Here is a 16141-nt window from a genome sequence, read left to right as displayed (position 1 = left end):
ACCCATGGTAGATCTTTCCATGTACCTACTGTTCTTTGAAAAAAAAATCTGAGATCCCTATACTTTCTTCTGATCACCGTAAAATTGTGTACTCTTGTATTAACAATTTCAACTGGGAATGTGTTTCATGTTGTAATGATTACCGAGCCTTACCGGTTTCGATGGTTTCAGTACAACACCACTCTGTGAAGTAATGGAAGGTATTAAAGTAAACTGATTTTCAAATTGCATATGTATATCAGTTAGAAGTAAGGCCTGTAAGTGGGCAGAAGAAACGGTTAACATGACTTGATATGGTGTTGTGTTGTTTTGTTGAGTTAGGCTTTTAATATATAGCATTTTTTTCCTTTGAAGGACTTTATATTTTAGGGCCGTATGTTGTCTATTTTTGTAACTGGGCGAAGGTATTAAGCAAAACTTTTAAAACCACTATTTTAAAATGGGCAACTCGCGGAGCTCCTCTCTTTTTTTATTCTTTGTTGAGGTATTTCGGCTTTTTTGCCGAATTTCGGGCTTTTTGGGGTGGTTGGAGGATTGGGGTTGGTTTTGATTTGCAGGATCAATTGTAAGATTAATTTTCATTTTATTTTGGTATTTTTTCCCATTATGGGGTTACGGAGCATGCATATTTTGTGTATGATTGTACTTATCACCGTCAGTTTTTGGTAGCCTGCGCTGGTATTTGTTTATTTATATGTTAAGTCAAATAATTTTATGGCAATTAAACGGATAAATGTTATTAGTTGGAATGTGCATGGTTGGAATCATCCAATTATGCGAAATAAGACCTTTAAAATCATTAATCGATTCCAACCCGATATAATTATTGTTCAAGAATCGCATTTCAAAACGGGTGATCAAAATTGATCTTCTGTAGATGTGGAAGGGCCTTCAATTTCACACTTCTTGTTAAAATAAAGCAAAGGGACTGTCTATTTTTATTAAAGCTAATATTTTATTTATACAAGAAGATATTGTGTCAGACATTAATGGCAGATTTTTAATTGTTAAAAGAGCAATTTGCAACATAAAAATTCTTCTGGTTAATCTGTATGGACCTAATGTAGATGATCCTTCTTTTAAAAAAAATGTATTTGCTTTATTGCTGGAGTTAAATGAATATATCTTTGTTAATGGGTGGTGATTTTAACTGTTGTTTAAATCCTTTGATTCACAAGAGTTTAACCAATCAGCGGCTTCCGAGTTGTTTTGCATCACTTCTTAACTCTTTTCTAATTGATTTCAGACTGGTTGAAATTTGGGGACATTTATATCCTAATGATAGAGATTATCCTTTTTTATTCACACGTTCACAAAAAAATATTCGAGAATCGATTAATTTATAGTTGATCCCCGATTTTTGTCTGAAGTCCAGATATGTGAATATGATGCTATAGATCTTTCGGATCATGCACTTTAATGTTATCTTTTGAGATGAATGATGTCGCTATTGCAAATTTGCCCTGGTGTTTTCCAGAAAATTTATTACAAAGTCCGGACTTTGTCAAATTTATTGAGGTTCAGATATTTTTTTTTCTTTTTAACAATACGGGAGATGTATGAAAATTGATTATATCGGACACATTTAAAGTATATTTGCGCGGTCAGATAATTTCCTGTTCAGCTAAGCTTAAGAAACAGACAAGATCAGACTGATAAGATTTCCAAACAAATTAAAGACTTGGACAATATTTATGCAATCTCTCCTAACATTGATTTATTTAAACAAAGAGTTGAACTCCAATCACAATCGAATTTATTATTAACTTATCCTATTCAAAGTAATTTGCTTAAATTGAAAAGTCAATTTTATGTGTTTGGAGATAAAAATAATAAACTATTAGCATCTCAATTAAAAGCAGCCAGAGCTAAAAGACAAATTTAAAAATTTCAAAAGGGAGATGGTACTTTAGAATGTAATTATATAGATATTCATAAAATTTTCCATGTCTTTTATATGGAACATTATAAATCTCAGTTTCCAGTTGATTCTTCCAAAATGAATGCCTTTTTACAAAAGATTGAATTTCCTCAAATTTCTGTTGCAGATCAACAAACTCTTGATGCTCCTATTACTGAAAACAAAATTCAGAAAGCTATTTTTTTTTCAATGCAATCTGGTAAAGCTCCTGGACTGGATTGTAATACTGGAGAATTCTATATAAAAAAAATAAAAAAATGCTCTCTTCACATATGTTGGAAACAATTAAATATTATATTTGATAGGAGAGTTACCGCCCACTTTCTATGAAGCTTCTATTTCTTTAATTCTTAAGAAAGATAAAGATGCTACTGACTGTGATTCATATAGACCTATTTCATTCTGAAATGTGGATAACAAAATTCTGTCAAAAATAATGGCTAATCGGCTATAGAAAGTTTCGCTGAAATTGTTTCTCAAGATCAAACAGATTTTTTTAAAGGGCCATTATTCCTTTTCTAATGTTCGGAGACTGTTAAATGTTAAATATTCATCCTTTTCCAAGGGTCCCCAATGTGTCGTGTCTCTTGATGCTGAAAAGTCCTTTGAGTGAGTAGAATGGAAATACTTATTTAATGTTTTACAGAAATTCGGCTTTGGTATTACTTTTAATAAGTAGATTAGAATGATGTATAAAATTCCTTTTGCTACTGTTATTACTAACAATTGCAGATCTCCCTTAAATCGGCTTTCGCGGAGTATGAGACAAGGATGTCCGTTAAGTCCTTTGTTATTTAATTTGGTGCTAGAACCCTTGGCTATTGCACTTCGTGAAGCTAAAGATATTCATAGAATTTTTATAAATGGGACTGTTCATAAGATCTCTCTTTATGCTGATGACTTCTTAGTTTATATTTCGAATCCTGAAGAAACCATTCCTAGTTTCTTGAAACTATTAAAAGATTTTGGAAAGTTTTCGGGATATATACTAAACCTTCATAAAAGTGCAAACAAGAGGTAATCTACAGATGTTGGAAATTCAAACAACACACACAATATGCCGGTGGAGCACAGCAGGCCAGGCAGTATCTATAAGGAGTAACACTGTCAACGTTTCGGGCCGAGACCCTTCGTCAGGACTAGCTAAAAGGAGAGGTACTAAGAGATTTGAAAGTAGTGGGGGGAACGGGAAATGCGAAATGATAGAAAACCGGAGGTGGTGGGATGAAGCCACGAGCTGGAAAGGTGATTGGCGAAAGTGATACAGAGCTGGAGAAGGAAAAGTATCATGGGACGGGAGGCCTCGGGAGAAGGAAAGCGGGGTGAGGGGGGAGCACCAGAGGGAGATGAAGAACAGGCAGCGTGATGGGCAGAGAAAGAGAGAAAAAAACAAACAACTATGTATGTCAGGGATGGGGTAAGAAGTGGAGGAGGGGCATTAACGGAAGTTAGAGAAATCAATGTTCATAAAAGTGTATTATTTCCCCTAAACGATTCTGACTCGATATAGGATGACATTCCCTTTAGAGGTACGGACTCATTTAAATATTTAGGTGTTATTATCACTAAGAAACATAAAAACCTTTATAAAGCTAATTTGGTTCCTTTAGAAGCTTTTATGAAGCAATTATTTTGTAGATGGAATCCACATACTCTTCCATTAGTTGGCCGAATTCATGCAGTTAAAATGATGGTTTTACGAAAATTTATAGAAGTATTTCAAATTATCCCTATTTCTTTCACAAAGAAGTTCTTCGATAAGGTCGATTCCATTATTTCATCTTTTGTCTTGAATAATAAAAGATCAAGAATTGTTCAATATCATTTACAAAAATTATAAAAAAAGATGGTGGTCTTGCTTTGTCTGATTTAAGAATGTATTATTGGGCTGTTAATATACGTTATGTGTCTGTTTGGTTATATTGGGCCGATAGAGATGAACGACCTCCGTGGGCTGATTTGGAATTGAATGCTGTGAAACAGTTTCACTTAACCTCATTATTAGGAGCTTCTCTGCCTGTAAAACTGGACGAAATTACTAATTTAAATTTATATCCTGTGATTAAGCAGTCATTCAAAATTTCGTTTCTGTTTCGTAATTTACTTAATCTTAAAAAAAATTAAAATTTTTAGTTTAAACCTTCATTATGTGATCCTACGTTTCTTCTTTGGAGGAATAAAGGGAATTATTCCTTCATTGATTTGTTCCAAGATGGCCGACTGATGTCTTTTGAGAAATTATTAACAGAATACTCACTCTGATAATCACATTTCCTGCAATATCTTCAGGTCAGACACTTCTTACAAAAATACTTAAGTACTTTTGCATATATACAAGATTCTGACCTCTTTGATATTATTTTAAAATGAATCCTTTAGTGAAGGGTTTTATTGGGAAGATTTAGAATTTATTGTTGCAGCAGCCCAATTATCCTTCACTTAAGAATAAGCAAGATTGGGAGAGTGAGTTTAGCATGACCCTGATATCAGAAGATTGGTTGCGGATTTTGAAGTTGGACAATTCTTTTTCGATTTACGCCAATCACTATTTAATTCAATTTAAAATTGTAGATCGTTACTCTCTGACAAAGGTGAGACTGTCTAAAATGTTTCCTAATGTTGATAGTCGGTGTGACAGATGTAAAACTGAGACAGCCACATTGACAAATATATTTTGGTCATGTTCTGTATTGAAACATTTTTGGAAGTCTATTTTCTCAACAATTTCAAAAGCTTTAAAATTAAATTTACAACCTAATAAATTAACAGTTTTATTTGGTATAATCCTCAGTATATTCATGGAATTTCTCCATCAGACTAACATGTAGTTGCATTCGTTAAATTATTGGCCAGACGGCTGAAATGGAAAGATGCTTCTGCTCCTACTTTGATACAATGGTTATCTCAGGTGATGCTATGTCTTAGTTTGGGGAAAATCAGAAGTCGAACTTTTGATCCTCGATTCGATTTTGAGGAAAGGCGGGGTTCATTCGCCCGCTACTATCATCTGATTTGAGTTAATTAATATAGTTCCCTTCCAATTTTTCTTTAAGTGGATCTTGTATGATGTACAGCTCCGGGGTTGTGCTCCCAATGTTTTTTTTCTTTGGTTTTTTTTCCAGTTAGGGTTTTTTTTTAGTTGGTAAGGGTTCTTTTCCCACTTTTTTTTTCAAAAAAATATTCTTAACACTTTATTTTTTCTGATTATTATTGATAAATTGCTTAGCTTTTTTAATCAGTTATTTAATAATTTAATTCTTTATTGTACAGAATGATGTAGCCCTCTGGTAAGCCTCTGGCTCGCTGAGCTCGCTTCCGTCTAGGGGGAGCAGCCCTTGGCCCCGCCAAACTGGGTAATCAGCTTGTGTGGAAGCTAGTATTGTTGTTAGTATCCCCTCCTCACTCAAAAACAGACAGTACACCATCTGCGATTAAATGAGTTCACTTTATAGATCTTACTGGAACTATGTACTTTTTAGAGATACAATATAAAAGAGTTCAGTCGTTAGGTATTAATGCTGGAGTAATAAAATGGATTCAACAGTGGCTAGATGGGAGATGCCAGAGAGTACTGGTGGATAATTGTTTATCGGGATGGAGGCCGGTGACTAGCGGGGTGCCTCAGGGATCTGTTTTGGGCCCAATGTTGTTTGTAATATACATAAATGATCTGGATGATGGGGTGGTAAATTGGATTAGTAAGTATGCCGATGATACGAAGGTAGGAGGTGTTGTGGATAATGAGGTGGGTTTTCAAAGCTTGCAGGGAGATTTATGCCGGTTAGAAGAATGGGCTGAACGTTGGCAGATGGAGTTTAATGCTGAGAAGTGTGAGGTTCTACAATTTGGCAGGAATAATCCAAATAGAACATACAGGGTAAATGGTAGGGCATTGAGGAATGCAGAGGAACAGAGAGATCTAGGAATAACAGTGCATAGTTCCCTGAAGGTGGAGTCTCATGTCGGCACGGACTAGGAGGGCCGAGATTACCTGTTTCCGTGCTATGATTGTTATATGGTTATATGGTTATGGTTAAAAGAAAAAGTAAAAGGCGCCAAACTTATCAAAGTCCAAACCACTTCGTGCACAATCGTTGGAGCTCAATGAACGGTCTTCTGGCCACCATTCGATCCCCTCCGAACTCCTCATCTCGTAGCTCAGGACCAGCCGAAGTGATCAACCAAGAACCCCGGCACGACTGTCTTCGTCTCTTCTCCTCGCAGAAAACCCTGGCGTCGGACTCCCTCTCGGTGTCCGTTCCGTTCACAGCTTACAGCATCGCGTCCTCTCTCTCTCAACCCCTCGCGCCGACTGCCCAAAATCCCGCCAACAATAGTTTACAGACCCAGAGGAGAGAATAACATCTATCCCAATTGTTTAACAATTCCCGTTATCAGTAATTTTAACTCCAACAAGCTGCGAGAGTAAACACTCCCTCTCCAGTTATCATAACAAAGAAGCATTCTTACTTGCAATAAAACAAAGAAGATATTTTGATTAACATACACAGTAACATACAGAAGAGACCCCTTACAATGGCATATTGACTTAACGTATCATTTTTTGTTAATTTTCAATAATAATTAATAACAAAATTTAAAAAAATGATATATTTTCTAAATTATCTGTGTTGCTCATCTTCCCCTGGATCAATTGTTCGTAGTTGCTGGTGGAGCCCTGAGTTACGCCCTTCCCACACACCCCTCCCACCACCCCGCGCATACAACCATTTACTTTTTAACATCTGTGAGTGTCATTCAGCAATGCCAAACACTGAGTAGTAACCGCCCCCCACAAGCACCAACAAATTAGAAATGCAAAGCAGTTTTCATAGACAATCATATCAAGGAGACAAGAAAAAAAAAACCTGTTCAAATCCGTTAACCTATATAATTAAAACCATTCCCGTCCCAAATATATTATAGCACATAATCAAGACCCCAATAGCTCTCTTGCGGGAGACGGTCACTTTGCGAAGATGCCAGTGATGTCTTATGAGGCAGCAACTTTAACCAGTCTACGGGAGACATAACCCGAAATGAACATGTACAACTAAAGTTATTCAGAACAAGCTGCTGTTTTTCAGTTTCATTCTTGATGAAGTATGACATTTTAGGTGTGCTGAATATCACCATAGAAAGTAAAGGGTAAAAAGTATATTCTAGGCGGACTTACATGTGCCATCTTATTCCTGTACCTACAAGTTGACTGAGCCATTAACTTAAAACTCTGACCTGCAATACTCAGAAAAAAACTGGACTCATAATTAACTGAATACAAAAGTGCATCAAATGTCTTTCCAATAAAAAGAATAACCAGAAAACTTCACACCGAGCACGCTAACTTGCCCGTGCCTGTCAGATTGCGCACACAGGCAGGTCCGAACACTTAATGCAGTTCCGTCTCCTCCTGAGGGGCGTGTGGACTTTGCCCAGGGTCTTCCTCCATATCTCCCAGCACCGAAGATTTCAGGGCTTCCATCGCTTCCTCTGCCGAATTAAACGACATCTTCATGCCCTTGATATTCACTCTCAAAATCACCGGGTGTATGAGGAACGAGTCGATCCCCACCTATCGAAGTTTACCGTGAGTCTCCTTGTATCCGTGCCGTTCCAGCATCGGGCCGGGGCTGTAGACGGCGGATAACCGCAGCTTGGTGCCATCAGGGAGAGTAGGTTTGGCTTCCCTCACGCCTGCCGGTCGGTGTACCTTAGAAGCCTAAAGACCATGGTCCGCGGTCTTCAGGTGTTCGAAAAGACCTGTGTGCTCCATCGAGCTCCAAAGGAGTGCTGTAGGAGTTCTTGAGAGCTGGAATTCAATTAGGCAGCATCTCCTGGAGGTAACTCTTGGATCGTCGCCCTCAGCTCCTGTCGTTAGGATGACCAGCCGTACATTGTTTCTCGTGGATCTATCCCCCAAGTCGTTTAACGGGTTACGATCTTAGTCACCTCAGCGAGACGGGGGCTAGTAACCTAACCTGAATGATGTCTGCTATGTTGAAGACCGTGCTAATTATTGGCATGAATATCCGCTGGCTCCTCTAACGACCTGAGAATGTTGCCGTTCTCTGCCATATGCTTCTGTATGGGGTCGAGAGCTTTTTCCAGTGACTCCTTTAGCATGCGGGCTACCGTTTCTTGCAGCGATTCCACCTCCGTTACCATTGTTTGCTTAATTAGTTTAGCTATTTCCTCAGATGAATCGCCAGCACCGAGCCTTCTGCTGGTATCTTGTTTCTTCGTTGAATTTGGATTTTTTTTTTGAGGTCATTTCTTTAGTTAGATCTTTTTCCAACTCAAACTTGCAGTTGGACTGTCAGTGCTGGGCTGCCATCTTGCCTCGTGACTCACCGGAGGTTCGTGAGTCAACTTTTAGAACTAAATCATTTATGCGAAAGACTATATAAAACACTCCATCTACAGTTTCAAGGTTATATATTGCTATTGCTATCAAGAACACAATCGATCCCCGGATCCGATCCGTGGATACTGAATGTTCTTTCGTCAGCCATTTTGTGTTCAGCAGTAGCCACTGTAAGTGAGTGTCTCACCTGCATCCCTGACGCTGACGTTAACTAGGGATTCGCCCATTTTAAGTCAGTACGTCACTCTCGCCTTTGTTCTCGTTTCTACCATCACTCCTGAGCATCTGGGTTAGCGTACCAAGGAATGTGAAATGGCCTTCCAGGCAGATAAGTGAGAGCTGTAAATCTGTGCAAAATCGAACCGGTGCAGGAATTTTTCAGTCAAAGATTTGGTCCGCCAGCATCTTGCGTGTGTTCCACTGTCTTTTTCAGCTGTGGAAGTGGAAGGAACAGGAACACTTGAGTTGGCTCAAAACGGGGAGGTAGAGTAACGATACGACATAGGTCTGAGCGGGCGCAGTAACATAGAACATTGAACAGTGCAGCGCAGTACAGGTCCTTTCGCCCAGTGATGTTCTGTCGATGTTTTAACGTTGTCCAAGATCAATCTATCTCTTCATTGAAACATAACTCTACATTTCCTAACATCCATGTGCTTATCTACAGATGCGTAGCAGATGTGGACGATGATAATTGAGAGGTTACTCTTCATTCTTGTAAACCAGTAATCGGATTATTAATAACGTGAGAGTAACGCTCCGCAAGGTTTCACTGCTGATGTAATGTTTTCTCCGTAGCAGCAGAGTTTGGGTTAAGACTAGAAATAACGGGGGCTTTGGAATGTGTGCTATCCAATAAGCGACGTGTTGTTTTTTGTCTCCTGTGCGTCTGAGAAAAGGTATTCTTGTGGTTTTTGTCAGCAAGAGATGAAGGGAGATGATGGGAGTGGAGGGGGCCGATAGTCAGCAGGACGGAGTGGACTTAGAGTGAGAGTCCATGAGGCGACGACGCTCGTAGGTGGTCAATGGGGAACGAATGGACGGGCAACCGTGATGTCCAACATGCATATTAGACTGTTTCATTAAAAAGGGCCATTTTTCTTTTTTTTTAAATTTTCTTTATGAAACCTATAGTCAGATTAAGAATTATAAAACTAAATTGCATATGGTGATATATTGCAGTTCGGTTTTGTAACCCGGCAACACATCACGCACCGTCTACACAAACGAAATTTCTCAGTTTGCCTCGGCCAGAGGCTGACATCCCCTAGACAAAAGTATGCTGGAAGATAAATGGGTCTCGTTAAGGAAAGATGAAAGGGGACCCGCGTGACCGTGTACACGGAACAAAGATTCAAGTGACACAGGAGATTCTGCAGCTACTGGAAATTGAGAGTAACACGTATAACTTGCTGGATGAACCCAACCGGTCAGACAGCATCGATGGAAAGGAAGAAATTGTCAACTCCTTCGACCCTAATCCTTCCTCAGGGCTAAAAGGAACCTGAAGCGCGAGCAGTTTGGAAGATATGAGCTAAGCCATGCTTTATTCAAAGAGAGGGTAGGTGCAGGAGTGCCCCAATGCAGCGCACAGGACATTTATCAGTCTCTGCTGTGCCCATTTTATCCAAGGAGATGTGTTGATTTCACGTACAGAACGTCTGCAGGTGGGATATCCGCGGGGCGCAACGAAGGGAGGACAGCGACTGGGCTGATCGCTCAATGCTGTGCACACCGCCAGATGGGATCTCAATGGCCAGATACAATGGATGGATGGAAAAAGGCCCCGATGTGAAAACGGAGTGTTGATAGGTTCTTGATCAGCAAGAACTTCAAAGGGTAAGGGGGAGTGGCATTGAGATTAATCAAGCTCGATGGATTGGCGGAAATGAACTGATGGGACGAACGGCCTAATTCTATACCCATGTCTTATCGCCTGATGTGTTGGACTCCACACCCAGGGATTGCGCTATCAATGTATTTAGAAACATCACATACAAAGGAGATCAGGACTTATCTCGTCAGACAGCAGGCGGCAAAACCAGACTCCAAGGAGCATCAGAAATACGTTTATTATATGTATTAATTCTCAAAGAGTTAGCTGATATCGGGAGGTGTTGTTGTGTGGGTCGGAGGAACAGTGCACCGATGTTGAAAGGCAACAAGGAAATGCTGCAGCTCTTTAAAACCCTGGTTACTCAGATACCTGGAACAATAGAAAACCTACTGCACAATACAGGGCCTTCGGCCCACCAAATTGTGCCGAACATGTCCCTAACTCAGACTAGCTAGGCTTACCCATATCTCTCTATTTTTCGAAGCTCCATGTATTCAGCTAAGAGTCTCTTAAAAGACCCTATTGTTTCTGCCTCCACCATTGCCGCCGGCAGCCCATCCACTCACTCACCACTTTCTACGTAAGTTGTTATGTGCGTTACCTTTTCAAAAGTCTCTTGAAAATACAAGTGACCGACATCCACTGGGTCCCCTTTGTTTGTCCTACCTGCTATATCCTCAAAGAATCCTGACAGATTCTCTGCCAGGAAACTATGCGATCGTTCGCCTTCTTTATCCTGTGCTTCGAGGTGCCAGGAAAATTCTACTTAATAAAGAGCTCCCATATGTTTACAACTATGGAGGTTATGCCGGCTGACACATAAATTCCTTTTTTTTTTGCTTCCGTCCCGTCTTAAAGAATAGTTCACAGTCCCCCGTGTACAAAGTACTGTGTATGTAATCAAAATGGCTTCTTTGGTTTGCTAGAGTAGGAATGCCTTTATGTCTGATAAGTGTATTTTTTTTTTCTCGCAGTTGTTTAGCTTTTGGACTTGCTGATATGGGGATTGTATTCATTTGTTAACCAATGGGGAATGTTATTTTGTCTGGTGAGGTTGGGAGCTTGGGGATTTACGCGGTTTTTCCAGAGAGTCGGGAAGAAGACGCCGAGGAAGGTGGACGTGCGCTGCACTGCTTGGTCGACCACCGGGGGGGTCCCAGGTGCGAGGACGTGGAGGTCGGAGGAAAGTGACGAGGGGTCGAATGGTTCGATGGTTGAGCTCCATTCCAACGATGTGCACTAAACTGACTGAACTTTGATAAGTTGGCGCCTTTTGCTTTTTCTTTTCTTTCATATATATTGTATTGCCTTGTACTCGTTTAGTTTCAGTAAAATCTTTAAAGTGTATTCCGTAACGGTATCTGGCGTGAATTTGATACTGTGTGCGTGCGTGAGGCACAAACTTGATTCCCACAGCACCTGCGTGTACGGGAGGTGGGGGTGGTGTGTGGCTGGATCTCCTTTTCCCCTAGACACATACCTGCCTGTTCGGTGAGTGTTACACCCGGAACCAATCCAAAAGTCGGCGATTCTTGAAAGATCACCACTGATTCCTTTGACATTCTCATCATCGAACTCTTTCGGGAGTCTGCTGTGTATCGCATCTGATCCATTTGACCAATGTATCGTCAAAACATTCAATTTCCCAAACACCATCCCCTAATCATAACAACCACACTCAATTCCGTTGCTTAACAGGCTTGGCAGAACATGACCATACCATGGCAGTCAAAGCTGCTGAGTAGCTATTAGACAGGTGAAATGAGATGATCCACTTTAATACAGATGCAATAGACCCTCAGTTCCAACTGTTCTTGAAGTTGCTGATAATGTGAACTGCTTGTGTTGAGATCGCAATCGATTTTTCGATTCATCTTTCATGCGATATACTGTAATGCAAGTAAAATAAGTTACATGCGTAGAATGTTTGATATAGTTATAATTCAAGTCTTGAACCGAGTCTGAGTCTCACATGGACGCAAGCCCGCTTGTCCAGTTGTCCCGCCGAGTAACTGAGCCTCACTTGTCGGCCATTGATCTAGACACCGTTACCATTTCTTATCCATCTGTTGTCCACGTATGTTTTAAGTCTTGTTTAAGTCGCTGCCACAACCGCTTTCCTGGTGAGCTCTGTCCATTTACTTTCTGCCCTCTGTGCAACTGTTGCCAGTCAATATCCTGTGGAATATCTACGTTAATCGGATACATATTTCCTTTAGTTTATATATCAGCCTATGTCCAGACTTACCAGTCTGCACAGGCAAAACTTTCACAGTGGGTTCAGTCATGAATCCTATTTTGCTATGTGGCCGCCAGAGTGTTCAGCAGTGGTATGTTCAGTGTGTGTTGAGTAATTGTCCGCGTTGATGTACTCCTTAACACACAAAAGCTGATGGGAAAACTGAGCAGACCAGTCCTGATGAAGGACCTTGACCCGAAACGTCGATTGTTGACTCTTTGCCATAGATGCTGCCAGGCCTGCTGAGTTCCTTCAGCTATATCTGAGTGTGTTGCTTTGGTTTCCAGCATCTGCAGATTTCAATGCATTGCGTTTTAGCACGCCTCTGTTCACTTTGATGTTTAGAAGGAGGATAAAACTGACACTGTTTCCCTTATTGTCCAGATGTATCCTATTGAAGGGAAAAATGTCCGTGTTGTTCTCACGTCACAGCTTTGTAACCTTTTCTTTATCTGCGCCGAGTGCAAAGTCTGTGAATGTCAACCTGGCTTTCTGGTTCAGAACTCTACACACTTACAGAGCTCTCTTTATTCTGTGCATCGCAACGTCAAGACAAAGCATACTTCCTTTTGAGCTTGCAGAAATAATAATAATAATAATAATAATAGTAATAATAATAATAATAATAATAATAATAATAATAATAATAATAATAATAATAATAATAATAATAATAATATTAATAATAATAATAATAATAATAATAATAATAATAATAATAACAACAATAAACGTTTCGATAAATCTTTCGCACACCCTGGTTCACTCCATGGGTTAGGACGGCTAAATGTGATTTCACCATATGCAGATTTCTTCCCACACTGCCTCCGATCCACACGCCCTCAAAAAGTTTGGGTCACTCTTGGTGTCACTGCAGATTAATAAAAAAAATTCATCTTTAATGTCAAAAATATTAACTATTTGTTTAGTCACCAGTAGTTCCCTGGTCCGGAGATTTACAGCCGCTGATTATCTTCCATCAGTGAAATCAATTTCCTGATGATAAATTGCACGAGTCATCTGAGAGCGTATAGCGAATGTCTTTTATGCCGATGCTGTTGAGGTCCACAGCAAGACGTCCATTGAGACATAAGACATAGGAGCACAATTTAGCCATTTGACACATCGACTCTGCTCCGCCTTTCTGCCATTGGCGGATTTGGTATTCACGTCCTTGTTCCAAAAGGAGAATCTTATAAAATTGTAAGGCCATCATTTATTTGGATACATATCTGTCCTTTTTGGATGTGTCATACGAGGAATAATTGTACTAAAGGTATATGTGCAGGTACATTTCGGAATCAGCAAACTTACAGACCAAACCCTCGAATCTGATCGAGTGGAAAGAAAACCCCCTCCGGCTGCTTTCTCCCCGACGCTATTGATATCCCGATTAATAAAGAACCCAACAACCTCCGCTTTAAACATAGGCAAACTATATGACCTGCATAGCCTTCTCTGGCAATGAACTTCACAGCTTCTCCACCCTCTGGCTGCAGAAATATTTACGGATTTCTCTTCTTTATAAATATCCTTCCACGGTGAAGCATTGCACTCTGGTCCTGGACTACCTTCCTATAAGAAACACTCTGGCCATTTCCATTTTATTTAGGTCTTTTATTATGCGATAGTTTGAAATTAAATCCATCCACATTATTTTAAACACAAGCGAATAAACCAGTGCCATCAAATGATCCTCAGATGTTAATCTTTTAATTCATTGTATAATTATCGTCAATCTCTTCTGTAATCTTCGCAAGGTAAGGTCATTGTTTATTTTTAATTCATTATTATAAAGTGGGACGAAGCTTCTCACAATACTCTGGTGCTTTCCGACTACTGCCTTCAGGAAATACACATGACATCCTCGTTTTTAAATACTGGATCGTTGCTTTGGCCTTCCTTACCACCGACTCAAGTTGCCAGTTAGCATAGAAGATAGGACAGTGCATTGCGGGCGTGTCGACCCACAGTCTGGTGCCGACCATGCAACCTACTCTAGAAAATGACTAGTATTCACTTGGCATTACAATTTCCTCACCCTCCTGCATTCTACTCTCCGTGTACCTATCTACGGGTCTCCTGAAAGACCCATTTGTATCCGTGTCCACCAACGTCGCTGGCAGTGAATTCCACGCACCCTACACTCTGCGTGTGAACGCCCCCCGTATCTTCTACAAGGCACCTGACATCTAGGTCCCCTAATGTTTGAGATTTCAGCCCTCGGAAAAAAAACGCAAACAAACTCTGGCTATAGACACGATCAATATCTACAATCCACATGTTCAGTAATTCAGGGACAGTTAGGGAAGTTCCTTTGCATCATTATATTTTTTTTTCTGATTTTCCATACTCAGAAAATAGTCCACGCCAATATTCCTGCTATCAACGCGGCTGACCTTCTACTTCCATACTTTATATCCCACCTGCCAATTCTTTGTTCATTTTCCCAGTCTGATCGATTTCCCTGCAGACAGCCTGCATTCTCAACCCTACCTGCTTATTCGGCTATCTTCGTATCGTTTGCAGCGTGGCTACAGAACGATCAATCTGTCTATCCCGATCATTGAAATATAACGTTACGGAAGCAGCCTCAACACGGAACCCTCTGGCATGTAATCCAGAATCCCTTCCCCACCCCCACCTTTATTCCCAGACTTTGTCTCTTGCTTGTAAGCCAATCTTCTTTGAATCCTATGGAGATTTAACACCCCCACTTTTGGCAGCATGTGGTACAATATAGAGTCATACAGAATTACAGCACAGAAACAGATCCATATGACCTTATTCATGCCCAAACAACTTATATTTTCTGCTGCCATCGAACTGCACCTGGAACCAGACGCTTGATATCGATCTACCTGTCCACATTACTCTTAAAGGTTGAAATTCACCACTTGTACTGGCGGCTCACCTCACACACCCAAGATCCTCTGAATGATGAATGGTCCCCTCATGTTCCCCTTAAAATTTTCCTATCAGACTTAACCCATGACCTTTGTTTCCAGGGAAAAAAGCCTGTTTGAACTTTCGTGACCTATAACCTTCATTTGTTTGTATACATCAATGAAATCTCCTCTCAATATGCTATGTTTTCATGAGTACAGTCCTAACCTATTCAATCGCTCCCTCTAAACCAGTTCCTCCAGACCCAGCAACAAACTTCTCCGCAACAAGTGTCTTCTGCATTGGTTTCAAACTGACATTCCACTTTGCTGTCGGTAGATGATCTAGGCAGCACACATTACTCCAAATTAGACCTCACCAATATAAAGTCTTGTCTTAATAACACACAGAACAGTTCTGGACTTAATACATTGAATTATGATAGCCATGTGACAAAAACATTCTTTACATCCCTATCTACCCGTGACGCCACCTTCACAAGTTCACTGTATTCCCAGTCCCTTTTTTTCTCCCACACTCCTATGTGCCCCATGCAATCATGTACCGATGACGCTTTTACAGTATTCCCAGTCAATATACGGTAATATTAAAATCACCTGTTGTAACAACCTGAAGTTTCTTGAAACAGACTGTGATATTTTTTACAAATTTATTGTTTGAAATCCTTCGGACTGTTGGGTTGTCTGTGACGTAGCCATATTAACGTGGTCGAAAAATTCCCTGTTTCGCAGTTCCACCCATAACACCTCAATAATCGTTTTCTCCAGTTTGCTCTGAAGAAATTTCAGAAGATTCGTGAGTCAAGGTTTATCCTGAATGATAGCATACTGACTGAACTATCTTGCATGTGCCTGCGAGAATGCTGAAGGCTCA

The sequence above is a fragment of the Hypanus sabinus genome, unplaced genomic scaffold (assembly GCF_030144855.1).
Source record: "Hypanus sabinus isolate sHypSab1 unplaced genomic scaffold, sHypSab1.hap1 scaffold_233, whole genome shotgun sequence".
NCBI lineage: Eukaryota > Metazoa > Chordata > Chondrichthyes > Myliobatiformes > Dasyatidae > Hypanus > Hypanus sabinus.
This window is presented reverse-complemented; position numbering follows the sequence as displayed.